This window comes from Sturnus vulgaris, chromosome 1, assembly GCF_052056855.1.
Source record: "Sturnus vulgaris isolate bStuVul1 chromosome 1, bStuVul1.hap1, whole genome shotgun sequence".
Classification (NCBI taxonomy): domain Eukaryota; kingdom Metazoa; phylum Chordata; class Aves; order Passeriformes; family Sturnidae; genus Sturnus; species Sturnus vulgaris.
In genome coordinates, this window is record NC_142243.1 from 45,731,992 (window position 1) to 45,746,726 (window position 14,735).

Consider the following 14,735-nt stretch of genomic DNA (forward strand, 5'->3'; position numbering starts at 1 on the left):
TCTTCCCCTAGATGGTACCTTCATTTTATTGAGAAAAATGTAACACTTTACACTTAAAAAAATTACCTTGTAATTAATTTTAACATGATAGAATAAAATGTAGCCAAACTATATCCTTTCGAGTTGCTGTTACGGGTTCTGGTGTTTGTAATCTAAGCAATTTTCAACTTTCAGTTTTCCGGAAAACACATTTGGCAAACAAATTTCTACAAGCAGATCAAAACCAACCTAAATAGTTAATAAATTATGAACTCATGATTCTTAGTAAAGCATTGATCATTCCAGGTTCTGCTTATGCTCTTGCAACTCTATAGCTTTCAGTCCTTCATAGAAATAATTAAATATTAAAAAGTTAATAAATTTCACTCTCTTTTTGAAAGAGGGTGTTCTACATGTTCTACTGCTTTAGTTTCTTCTTAGCTTAAATGCATGAACATCCCACCTCACTTGTTTTGTTGCATATATGTATTTCTCCATGTCCTGTTCCTCAGGAAATGAAAAAGGTGCTCAGTCTGCTTTGCAGCAACTTTTGACAACATTCCTCCTCATGCTTTCTGTTTTCTAAATGAGATTAAAACAAATGTTTTTAAAGACTTTTGTTCTGGTTAATTTCTTGTTACAATTTCTAATCTTCTCTTTCCATAAAGAAGATGCAGAACACTGCAGCTGAGCTCTTTTCTGCATATTTTTTCCCACTTCAGTATCCCTTGGGTGGTTGTTAATGGATTATCTACTAGCTTGTTTCGGATCTTTTAATATATTGGCATTTGATTGGCTGGTGTGTTTCTTCCTTTTTGGACATATTAAACCTATCTACCCCATGCCTCTCAACTTAAGACAGCCACTCAAGTTTCACTGGTTATTTCAGCTTGCTTATATTTCCTTAAAGGAATTTTTATTATGCTTGCTGATCTAGATACCTTTAACTATTTCATCAGTTCCCTTTCTTCTAGGCACATCTCTATCCATGCAAAATGCTCTTAATATAGTAAACTAACTCCTCACTGGGGAGACTGACGTGAGGGTGGGAGGATGGCTTCTTCCTTCCCCCACTTTTTCTTTTCTTTTTTTTCTAAATTTTTCACATGCAGAGAAAGAAACAATTTGCAGGACAACTACGTGCATGTGAGAATAAGAGATCACTTGGTTATCTTGAGATGCACACTGACATCTTTGCTGACAATTGAACAAGGAGTTGATCAGAGAGAAAATGGAGTGAGAAGTCTAAAACAAAGGGAGCTGACTGTAGAGAGACAGTACAGCTCCTCAGGGAACGCCTTCCCCCCTCTGCACATAACAGAGAGATCACAAGGCATTGTGTGTGGTGGTCACCCACTGTCCTTTCCATACTGCACTCACAGAGCAAGGCAATGCATTAGGTCACTTCCCGTAAAGAGTTACATACATACTTAGCTGTCAATGTTACTTGGATGGGTGGAACTATGCCAGCATTTCATAAACAAGCAATTAAGCCTCAGTCAAACTAACTTCAACTCCAACTAAGTTCAGCATGAACACAGTTAGACAACTTTGAAAATCTCATTCCTATTAACATGGTCACCTAAAAGCATCTCATCTGTCAAATTCAATTCCCTACCAGGCTTTTGGGTTTCATCTGTTTATGGTTATAGATGCATCTTACTGTAGGAAAGAAAAACCTAGCTTGACTGACAAAGAAAGAGCACTTAATTTCAGAATGAGCTCCACATTAGAACTAGTCATAAATTCAGAGAATGAACCTAGAACAATGAGAAGAGACAAGGGTGTGGGGAGTGTGGCGACCAACAATAACACCCCAAAACACACAGAAAACACGCAGAGAAAATGAATGATACAAATCTCAGAGCCTGGTATCTGCAGGAACCTCTACAAACACAATGCAAACAGCTTATCAGTACAGTCCTCACAAAGAACATAAATATACAGTTTGTGCCTGTCTGCATTCTGGTTCAAACCATCCCTGATCATTATGGTTTCACCGATTTGCTTGTGAGCAGAGCTGCCCTCCCAAGGTTAAAAGGACTACCAGGTCTCCACGGAACCTGCCGGCAGTACAAACTGCCACCTGCCGGCAGAACTGCCTTAGTACCCTAACCCCCAAATCCCACAGGGCTTTTTCCCAGCCAGTTTTCCTCTTTCAGCCCACTGCTGTAAGTGGAAAAAGCAATTGCTCATAAACACAACCCTGCCAGGAACCACGCTAGGGTCAGAGCTCTGTTCAAGAAGGGGCGTGCCAGCACACACAAGCCATGACAAGAAAGACCACAAGAAAACTACCCAGTATCATTCACAGAGCACAGTTCCCCTAAGTTGCAGTCCTCATGGAAGCCAACACCTTGCAAACAGCACAAAGTGGCTGTGCTATTCAGAAGTGTTTCCTCTGAGCAAAGGGAAACAGTTGCTGAACAGAAGCCGTGTGTGCAGCAAAACAACTCCACTCTGGGTGTGACCCTAGGGAAGTGCTGGGCTGCTTGGCAACCTTCAAAACACAAGCTTTGGTCATCAGGTTGTATCACATGCCCACCCTGAGCACCTTCCAAGAAACTCCACTGCATCAAACCCCAGGCAGCTAGTGCTCAGCCCACAGCCAGAGAGGGGCAGTCTAAAGATCTTCTCCTTCTGAAACACAAACAAAGCAAAACAAACAAAAGAGGAAAAAAAAAATCTAACAGCAAACAAAGATATGCCTCAGTAGCATTCTCAGGCAAATCTTTCATTTCTCACAAAAGAACTAAAACATCGTAACTTGTCACAACCTTTTAAGGCAGCTGAGGAAAGAGAAGTAGATACAAGCACAATAACAAAAAGACAAGAGAAACAAGGAAACTCTCTGAAGAAAGCTGGAAGAATAAAGGAATCTACTACATTACTTCATGGGACAACATACTCCTCTCTTTGGTTTTCAGTCCTGTCCTATTTTTCACAGACATATTACACTCACCCTTGACACTTAGCTCTCTCAGAGTTGGTTTTTTTTTTTTTTAATTCTGTTTTAAAGAAATCTTTGAGAATGAACAGGCAATAAATAACAATTCCAAAAAATAAAAAGCACACAATATGTGCAAAGGGTCACTTCCAGTGCTGGCTCCATATCAGTTAAAGACTTTCTGCAGAAAAGGTCTACAAGCATGGAGGCTAAAGTCCAGCCACACGTAACACAAGAAATCGAAGTTCATCAAGTTGAGGCTATTCCATGCCAGATACTATAACATTTTGACTGCTGGTTTTGCCCCATGCAAACATTGAGACTAGTCACCTAATCTAGATAAACAACCACTCAGGAGGCCATGACTACATTAGCATTCTTCTTTTTCAGAAGACCCACAAACCTAACCATATTCCAATGATGGAAGAACGAAGGATAGTCTTTCTCTAAATGTTTTTCCAGCAGATATTTCCTGGCTGCTTGGACCAGCCCAATAGCCTCATCTTCCCCATGCTTCCTGTCCATTTAGACAGTGATGGAATGAGCTTGTCATTATCATTACAACAGATCCACAGAAAAATGAAAAGCAGAGGGAAGAAAGTTCTACCACACAATTAGGCTGCTACCTATGCTATTGAAGAAGAAAACATGGCCTGTAGTCATCCATTACTTGAGTTCCACAGGCCCATGTAGACACAGTCATTAAGTATTGACTGAATTCTATAATTAGAAGTATTTCTTGAGCATTATTTAACAATTACATGCGTATATACAGAGCAATAGGGAAAATCCCAGGACTTACCATATTCTTATTCAATGTCAGTTCAAGGCTGCCCAGAATGTGGCTAACTGTACTGAAACTGCACTGAAGTCTTTCAAATAATATAACTGAACTCAGGACATGTGTTTTAATGTAAAGCAAGTGGTTAGCTTCTCAGGCAAAGGGTAAAAAAAAGAAAATCCAATTCACTGACTTGTCCAAAGGGAAAGATAGCCTTAGCATCCTTATACATCTGAAGTCTCACAGCAGGCTGCAAAACCAAGCATCTGTAAAAAAAGCCCTTCAACATGAAAGCTGTCTCATACCTCTAGAACTCAGACTCCTCAAACAAACAACCATTGCAGCTTCTGTAACTTGACTGTTATGGCATGACATGATTTGAAATTTCAAGTCCTGCCACACCTTTAACCAAAATTGTGTAACCAGTGGTTCTTCTGCCTCTGAACATGGAAAAAAACCCACAAAAAATCCCAGCTTCTACAGGAAAACAAAAGATTCCATGCTAACCTCTTTTTGGCCTGGCCAAACACACCTGATAAAGACTAGGATAAAGTTGAGAATGTCAAAGCTAATGAAGATGAAACCCGTGGAAAGAACAGTTCCAATGTGAGGAATGCCATTGCTTACCAGGTTGAATTCCTGCTAGGTATAAAACCTGAGACAGATTTGGTGACTTGGTACATTAAACTATTAGGACCCCACACTGTGCCATAAATTTAAATGAACTTTCCTTTAAATGAAAGCATGGAAATGTTTCTCCCTGTAGATAAATGCACCTATAGTAATGATTTTCACAGGAAACAGAAAATAAAAGGAAACTTTGCCACCATGGCTATTCCTTTAGAGTAAGAAAAAAAGCTATTCATATACCAAAGGCATGCTGGCAATGCACTGCTCAGCAGCAGTAAGAATTAACACATTCATTAACCATTAGGATCTTCCAGCTGCCAAGAGATACTGTGAATGTCTTAAAAACCCATTGATAAATCACTGAGTACACAACCCTGAAAAGCAATTGTCCTGCTTTTCCTTGTTGTTCAGCCCAGCTATAAAATGTGCCAACCACTAAAAAATGTCTGTCAACAAAGCTTGCACAGAATCACAAGCAAAACATAAGAATTAAATCTTATGTAGCTTGCTCTTTACAAATGCTTACTTTAAGTGAAAAATGTGTTGCTTAATGATGGACACACACATACATTGAGGGAGAAAGGTAAAGCTGAACTTCATGTGTTATGGAACTAAATTATGGAATGGAAGCTTTTTTCACATATTTAAATGTGCCAATAATCAAATGTAGCTATTTAGTCTTCCTGCACTATTCATTGCACTACAACAGGAAAACAAAAAATGAAAGCCAAAAAAAAAATTCCCAAAAAATCTACTAGGCACTGGCCTTCAGTACTTTCTCCAAAGAACAAACCCAGAACACTGATGAACACTTACTGCTTTCATGCACCCCTACTTTGAATAAAGTACATATTTAGGAATGATAATTGCTTCCCAAAACAAGGAAAATCTAACAAGAATACCTTTAAAAATTTCACACTGGACTTGTAATTCCAACAGTTGCTTTCATAGTGACTTCAGAATTGACAGTTCACACTAAAAAACATGGACCATATTAGGAAGCATAAATAAATAAGAGGGCTAGATAGGAAGCACAGCAGAATTCTGCTTAAGGAAAAACCAACCAACCAAATGTCATCAAACCACAAAAAGATAATCCTTGATAAAATAAAAATATATGTCGAAGATACAGATTAAAACATAGCATAACAACCCGACACAGGTGAGGAATCAGAAAAAAAACACCAGGTTACTTGAAATGGGTAAGAGCTGGAAAGCAACTGTGGGGAGGACGCAAGGGAGGAGAATCTGCATTAAGTTGACTGAGAACACACCAAAAGCCAGACAGAAAATTCAAAACAAAGGCAAAGATGCAGCAGGCACAGAGAATAAGATAATTTTGTCAGAATATGCTACACAGAAATACAGTCAGACTCATAAAATTGTTCCAGTCATGCCAAAGGAGCTATCTCATGTTAACAGGACTGGCATTTTCAGAATGCTTTAGAGAAAGGAAGATTGTTCAGAATTTAGCAATCACTGCTTACAGAACTCTCAGGAAAGAGAGACAAGAGGCCAAAACTAGATCAAGCTTACAGGATGAGAATGGTGACAATAACTTACAATAAAGTAAATGGGCTGAGGAGAGGATCAACATTCTCATAGCTTTATTTAAAGGAGAGACTAAGACAGCTGGGAGAAGAGTAGGCAGGGATGTAAAAACTATGAAGGTTTTTCAAAATAATAAAGATAACATCATAAGGGGAAAGAAGAACTGATATTCACCAAAATCCTACATAACTAGGACAAATATTGACAGACACCGCAAGATTGGTGTCACTGCACACAAGAGTAGCAACCATGAACTTCCAGAGTAAAACAAACAGCAGATCCAGATAAGAAAAAGCTATGGACAGGTTCCAACACTAAATAGTTCTGCATGATGGGAGTACTTATACTGAGAGTAGACTACTGAGGGTGGCTGAGTATGTGATCTCCATATCCAGTATCTGAGAGTCAGAAACACAGTCCTGAGCCAGCTGGTCCAACACAGAAGACCATTTATTATGCTCTTTGCTCGAGTTCCAGCTCCACCAAGCAGTATTTTACAGCTCTTCTCTCATATTGACAAAACTGAGAAAAACATGAAAGTCCCACCCCAAACCAGGAACAGAAAAAGAAGTAAATGCTAGAGCAAGTTAAGCTCCACTAAAAGAGAAAGGTAACCTTAACAGAACTCAGAGATTCAAATAATGGGAAGCAATTAAAAACTGTTAATATTCTATCAATACTTTTTTTAACCATTTAAAGCTTAAAAGTCAACCAGCAGGCCTGTAACAGGTAACAAAACCAACCAGAGCACCCTATTGAACAGTCTCAGAATAGTAAGTACATGGTTTCTGGTGGTAACACACACACCTCAACAGGACAGCCACAGGTACAGCATTTTCTCCATCATCTCATAACAACAGTAAAGCAATCTCACAACAACCTGTAATACCTAAATCCCTATGGAGTTAATTCTGAGTAATCAAGCTATATCACACTTGAAATGGAAGGAACAGAAATTCAGCTTTTCAACACAAAAACGTGCACCTTAGGGGGGACATACAGACAATGGAATGGAAATTCTGTGAGCCCTAAGCACGTATTTTAAAATAAAGTGATTATATAAAGAAATGGTCAGAATGACACCATTATCTGTAGGATAAGTCAGTTATCAAAATTGGCTGATGTTGCCATGAAGAATGGTAATTTGGCAGAGGAGAATGGAATCTCCGTTTCATATGGGAACATATTTAAAGCCTGAATAAGGATAGAGACAGGATGCAAACTCAGAAAAAACTTTCTGCACCCAAACATTGCTAGAAGATTGTGTGAATTAGGCTTGACAGCAAGAGAAAGTTGGTTTCTCTGGATGTTATGACTCCTTCCACTACAGTCACTGCAGAAACGTGCAAATTACACAACCTACAAGGAAGGTCAAACAACACCAACTCTTCTCACTGACACCCTCCTGCTAAGAAAACAAGACATTTAGTGGTTTGACCCCTCCAGTAATATAACTCTGTTTTTAGGGAAAAGAAAAAATCTACTTGTGTTAATTGCAAACAAAGTAAGACACAGAACAGGTTATTACCACGGAGCATTTCCCAATAATTCACTAGCCCTCAGGAAACTGTCCTGAACAGCTAGAAAACAGACTCCTACATGCATTTAGTAAGAGTAATTAGTACAATGAACAAATGAATCATGCAAACTAATGAAGGAGCTGGGCAATTTAAATTACAGTCAATTCATTCTCCCCCTTTTCAGAGAAGGATGAAAGAAACCTACATGGCATATTAAGTAGTTAGCCCTTGAATTACAAAGTACACCATACCAAAATCAGTGCAAATAGTGAGTATTCAGACATTCAAAAACAAAGTTAACTTACTGAAGTTGTCTAAGGATACTGTGTTAAGCATATTTTAAGAGAAAAAAAAACCCACAACCAAAAAGCCTCACAAAAATATTCTGGCAGTCAGACAGCTATCACAAGAGTAATATCCAGTGACATTTCAGACTTCCATCCCCTCTGTACTCCCCATTTCCAGGAGGAGAGGATTTGTCTGACAGCAGCTAATAGATAAGAAAAAGGCAATCAGACTAAGAGAGTTTTGTAATTCATAAAATTGGGACTAGATGGTGCTACATCCGTATTCCTATCTCTATACTCTTGGATGAATGAGAGCAGCAAGAAAAAGAAAAGTTAAAAGGAAAGAAAAACAACTAGGAAACAATAGGTGCCTCCCACATGTAGCAGCACCATGCCACTTCCATACAGTGCTGCCCCACTGTCCACCAACCTCAGGGCTTGAGTCTTCTGCCCATTTACCTGCAGGAGCTCCACAATCAATAGCAATAGAAAACTTGAAGTCACTACATTGATCTTTTCTCCTAAATCTTGCTAACAAAACCTAGAATGAAATACTACAAAGCAAAAAATCTATTACAACCACTACTGAGTCAGTTTTCAGGTTAAGTGTTCAGAAAGTATGTGCTGCACCAGCACTTTTTTCCTAACCCTTAAAACATTCACAATTTTTTTCAACGGATCAACTATCCTATTTCATCTCCGTGCTGAAGTCAGCACAGATTCAAATGCATTTACCTGCATAAAGCTTCACTTGCAGAACCTATGAGCTTTGGATGGTGCTTTAGTATCAAATTCAGTGGGAAAGGTGCTTTTAGGGTTCTGTCCCTCTCTCAGACACAGGCTCGAGAAAATTTTTCACCACACTGTTCTTGTCATCTGGGCCCAGCCCTACGGTGCTTATTGCCTCCCTTATACCAACAGAATTGTTTTTAGGCCACACAATAGGACCGATCAGAGCTATGATCTAACTAACCCTCATCTTCTCTCTGACACAAAAGCACAGCAGGGATTCTATCCAGACCAGTTGCCTAAAATACCTCTAGTTACACTCCCACAGAAATCTGTTCAAGCACAATTCTGAGATGGTTTGGGGACAAGAAATGTTTAAGTCAACCCTATATCCAAGAATACACGTTTAGCACAATCAGAATGTGCAAAGCTCTCAGCTACATTGAATCTGCTCTAGGGTCCAAGGCAGGAAAAATGGTGCTGACAAGAGAATGCCAAAGTGCCTCTCTACCTCCAGCAAACACAACAGGAAACAAAAACAATAACAAAAAGAAAAGGAAGCAGCATTAAAAATTCTTTGAGACTCAATGGTCTTAAAACCTTAAAAAGCAAAATGTGCACATCATTTAATTTACTATTAGCTATATCAGAGATAGCTCCCATTATCATTAGCTTGCTGCATTCCAGAAAGCATCACCACACCACACTGTGCATCAGTTTCTCATTATTTTCTTAACTGTGCTCAAGCCTTTATTTGCAAGAATTTTTGCAGATAACTTGTAAGACAGGCTGTAGGTGTTAATTTAAGACTAAAAGAATATATAGATTACCCTGATTGCTGAATTTGAACTCTAGGATGAGCCAAGCTTTGTCATCAGAAATAAAGTACAGTATACGCAGACTTAATATGAGCAACATTTTTCCCATTAAACAATTTAAAAAAAGAAGTAGTGATAACTTGTTAATCAGAACTAAACAAAGTCTTCATGTACAAGTCTCTGACAATTCAATCAAGTATTTACCTTTCAGATTGTTTCGGGGGTATACACTGCATACCTGCACACAATAATGATAAAGATTACAGAGTGAATGTGAAACCAATTTTTGACTTTCAGCCTATGCCCTCTGACACCTTTAAAACACACAACAAAAAGCTAAAAGTCAAAAATCCATGAACACCAAAAAAATCCCCTAACTAACCAAACAATCAACAAAACCACTGCTATTTCTACTGCAAGTCACATCACGCTGTCCTCAGGTCACTAACAGTACAAATCTGACACCGCAGAATAGCAAATCAATTTAAGAAAGCAATTTAGGACCAATCTGTAAACAATACCTGGCTAACAGCTAAGCAAGAAGAAAGATTCAGAAACTACATCAGACTTGAAGGAATATGAAGTAGCAAGAACATGCACTGGCTTCCAATTAATAAAAAATTTTTAAATGTTAAAAAGTGAGTTGGCTTGCCTTTCAAGAAACCATAATCACAAAGGCATCTTGCTTCATTAAAGAAGTTGGTTGTCCTGGCTTGTAGTCAGAAACAGAAAAATAAAGTTAAATTCCTGTTAATAGGGGAGGGAGGAGAGGGGCTGAAGAGGAGACAGACCACAGCAAGCAGAACAGATTGCAAGATCCTTCTACAAGAGGCCTGGAAAACAGTTATATCACCGGAATGCATTTATGTGATGTGTACTTTCTAGTCTATCTAACAAGCAAATACCTACATGGAAGTCAAAAGGATGACCATTTCTGAACTAACCAGTTAAGAAGCTCTAAATCCATGAAAACAAGGAAGGAAGGATGACAAGTAAGTTTGTTTAAATGAAACATTTGTTTTACGTAGACACATACCTGACAAAGTGACTCCAGCGTTAACCCTGCTGCTTGCCTTCCCAAGGAAATCAGGGTGGATTGAAAGCACCTCTGCCCTTCTGTTTTCTTTTTTTCAAAATATCAGCCCTTAGTAACTAAACAGCTGTTGGGCTGAGCTAAGCTAAGGCATGCTACTAAAGCAGCTGCTGACAGTCACATAGCTAGTTCTTTGATTTAAAGACAGTTCTAGAAAGGGCTGAAAGTAACTCAGGATAAAAGTATCTGGCTGCCAATTAGAAGGACCTTAGTCCTATTGCTGTTTTTCTCGCACATCTCATCTCTCCCTTCCAAAAAATTCAGCTGACTTCTCAAACATTCCCAAAAGGACTTAGAACTCACAAGGTCACATTAGGCTAAAAGAAGCCTCACAGCTCAGCCAACATACCATGCATTCGGAATGGAAGTTGCCTGTCATTTCATGGCCATAACCATGAGTAAACTGAGTTACAGCGATTATTCAAACACAAAAAAATTGGGTCAGCTGACCACAGCACTAAGATTACAATTCTACCTAAAATACCATACTTCAACACATATTCCATTTATTTGTATGCATCTATAATAAGGTATTCAACCTTTCATAAAAGCATGCAGAAGAAGCTATTCCATATACATTAACTTTTACTGTTCCAGAACAAATGTCAAAAAATGAAATGGCTTTGAAAAGCAAAAATATATACAGTAAAAATGTTATTTTCTCCCATCCCTATTTCTCACATTTTTCATGAGAAAGCAATTAGCATATGAAGATAGAAATCTAAATTATTCTGAACATTAGGACAAGCACTCCATAAACTTTAAGGTGCAGTGTTCCCTTCTCCTCATCCCTGACTACAGTTATTTTCCAAACCAACTTTCAAATGGTTCAATTTCCCTAGTACATAAATACAGTAACCTGGTTTCACAGCTGTCATTGGCCTATTTCAAGGACCTTAAACATTACAGAGTGCTTTCACTGAAAATCCTGCTGACTGTGAAATCACTTCTTAAACAATAAAAATGTGCAGAACAGCAGCAGAACCGTCCATGAAGCAGATACCCCACGATGAGCTTAAGAACAGAAGCTTAACTCTACACCTCCACATGCTTTACCAAGGTAAAGGATTTGACTGCTTACCAGTAATGGTGCAGGCATCTCTGTACTCTCTGCAGTCTGGCACATCATCTTCCACGCCTTCGCTTACATAGTGCTCCTCATGAATGCCTGTGTCACAGGCTAGGACTGCATGGTTCGACAGCTCCGAGGGAGGCACAGTGGCGGCCAAAGTGCAGTCGTGCAAAGCTGTGGCGTCCAGCTTGGCAGGTTTCACAGGCTTGTACAATGTGCCATCAGTGGGACCAGCACTAGAGACTGGGGCTGGCTGGCACAGATGGAACTCCTTCCCTTCGCTAGAGCTGGCTTCAAGAAGTCTGCAGAACACAAAAGAAACAAATGTTCAGTTCAAGCCATTCCAACCTGTGTATATACGGACATATGATTTTCTTTCCCTTAAACAAATTCAACAAATACTAAAACCCCTACACTCTTCACAGAGCAGCTGCCTATCTCTGCACTTTGCCCACTCATGTGCACTCTGCACCTTGCACAGTAGCAAAGTACCAGTCCTTATGCTGTGATTTTTACCAACAGCTGATTAAACATCCATATTTTTGCCTATACCAACTTGCAGTAAGCACAGTCCATTCACCTGGGCTCATTCACCAACTTTCTCTCATGTCAGCCAGGCCAAAGTTCTGTGTTACCCAGCATCTGTATGAGCCAGGTCATACAAACAGGCTGCACATCCCTAGTTGATTTACTGGCACTTTAATAACATCATAATTTGAAATCAACTGATAGTAAACGAAACAGCAATGATCAAAAGTTTACAGTGTAATCATACTAGACTTTCCACTGTACAGCCCAGCCCCCCACTGACAGACTGGCAGCTGGCACCTCTGCTCCCTTTACAGAGAAGACAGAAAACAAAACCCAAGGTGCCCTGGGTTAAAGGGCTGACCACACTGCTGCTCACCAGTGCCTCAGCCTCAAACTGGGAATGAAGTCCCTCAAGGCTGGATACTGATGTCCCCAGCACAATGGAATTGGCCAGAGAAGGAACAAAGAAAGGCACATTGCTCCCAAAACATAACCAAACCTTTTGCGTAAGGAGCTAAAAGCACTGCAAAAACTGGTAGTATGGTACTGCTTTTGGTTATCAGCAGTATAAGGAAAGATGCAAATGCTCCCTACTGCTAGGAAAGGAAAATACTATCGTGGGATGGCAGAAAAACAGTCTTGGGAAAGGATAAGCATAAGCAGAAGCACAAGTCACACAGGAACATCCAGACAATAAGGGAAAAACAGGAAGCCAGACAGCAAGAAAACACAATTGCACAGATTTGCATGCAGCAGGTGAAGATGCAAGTCCATACGCAAGTGCAGCAACAGAACATGCTAAGTTCAGTGCTTCACTGAGAACCAGAACAACAGTTTTCTTGAGAACGCTATGTTAAAAAGGCTCTCCTTAATCTCTGGAACATGTCCAGATAATCTTATTTTGCTGTTAAAGTTACATTCAGTATTTCGGTATCCTGTTTCCTGGCATTTCTAGCCAATAACATTACTGTTCCACCAAAACAAGACAGTATTTCTAGAAACTCACTGCAAGACCCAAATATCAGTCTCTAAACTATCAAGACAAAGATCAGGTGTTTACATCTTCTGGGAGTAAGTTCCAGAAAAGTCTTGCAACAAAGCTGGAACACTGCACCAGCATAATTTTTCTCTACCTATTTTTCCCCTTCAGCATAAGAACAAAAAAGCAAAATTCTCTCTGTGTTTTAGAAGGTCTCAACAAGAATACATTTGCACTGAAATCAGAACATCATAACTAGAAAACAGATGGACAATATTAACTCTTGAAAAAAACACCCTTCTGCACAAAATAACATTTCATTAAGTTTTCCTCAATTACATACATTTGTATTCCTGCATGGTATCATTTAACCTGGAAATACTTCTCACACTCAGAGGTCCAAAAACTGCATTTTGTAAGGACTGTAACAGCTAAAGGAACATACTAAATCGAATGATAAACTTATACCATGCCCTAATAAAAATGATACCCTGCTGTGGCAGCTGCAGGAAGAGATAGTTTCCCTGGAGTGCTTTTAACAGAAAGTGTTCCCCTGCAGAGCATCCATTATTCCTGCACTATCACAGTACATACTGAAGAGAACAATGGGGTTACTTGTACCAATTACTTTTAAAATGGTCCCCTTTCAAATGGCTCTTTAGAAATTACAAGAGGGAGATTACTGATATTAGAAATTAGTTGCTCAAATGAAGTTGGAATCAAAATGCAGATCTTTACTTTCCCCTCTTCACTGAAGATAGAAACAGTTTAAACTATAAACAAGAAAAAGTACTGGAAATGCACAGACTGATTATTAGATGGGCTCAATTTTGTCCTAGCTGCTACCACACATCTGTGAATTACATTTGTTTTGGGAAACTGCTAGATAAGTCTGTTGTTATGAACAAGGCCATTACTGGGATTTAATAACTAAAAGTACCAACAGCCCTCCTCTCCCCTCCTCCGAGGCCTTGCCTTAGCAACCTCAGGAAGCCAGTAAGAAAACAGCACTCCTGAATGAAACAACACTGATAACCAAGGTGTGATTTGTGTGCAGCCTTAAAGAGAGAATTTAAGATCTTGCAACTTTTCTGAACAAATGACACCCAACACCTGACATACCTGACCACCATTTCTGACTCTCCTACACAGTCCTCATCAAAAATATTTTGGTCAGAACATAACATTCCAATTTGCATTAGAAGTCTGTGTTGAATGAGTTAACATTCACTCCACTGAGCCACCATGGAACCAGCTCTCCCCCTCCTGCAAGTTCCACCCCAACCCTGGGCTCTGTTTAGAGTAAACAGAGATATCCATCCAGAAACAGAAGTCATCAATGCTCTTCCTTCATACAAACTGTTTCATTGTTGGCACTTACAGAAACTAGAAGAAAATAAGCTTGAAAGCACAAAGAAGGAACAAAAGCTAAACCCCCCAAAATTCACAACAGTCTGTCTGTTCTACAACAGGAACAGATGGAACATCTACGTGAGAAAGTCAAGTTCAGGTTTAAGAGAGAGAATTTGCCTTCATCTTAAAACCTTATATCATGGAGGAAAGTTAGCATAAATGTGTGTGTGTGCTTCCTTTCAGACTTATTGAATAACCTCAGTTTCCATAAACACAGAGGAGAAATGTTGTTCATTCTTCTAAAACCTACAGAAGCACTGTTTGCATGGCCTCTCTTCCAAGGCAAATATAACCACCTAATCCACACAGTGCACACTTGTCCTTTAAAACTTCTAAGTCTTCCTATTGCAGAAAATAAAAACAAACTGAAACTGAGCACTATTTACCAGACTGTCAAAACAGCCA

At 39.3% G+C, this 14,735-nt stretch overlaps 1 protein-coding gene across 2 annotated transcripts in view; it reads right to left on the bottom strand.

Moving 5' to 3' along the window:
* Positions 1-11,708, bottom strand: part of TRAK1 (trafficking kinesin protein 1) — an 86,264-nt gene extending 74,556 nt beyond the window's left edge. Inside the window, exon 1 of one of the 2 annotated variants that reach the window (XM_088165667.1) lies at positions 11,417-11,708. The gene's annotated coding sequence lies outside the window, so the exon portion shown is untranslated. The remainder of the gene's footprint in view (positions 1-11,416) is intronic. The other variant, XM_088165677.1, reaches the window with a different exon arrangement.
* Between the last annotated feature and the right edge of the window lie 3,027 nt (positions 11,709-14,735).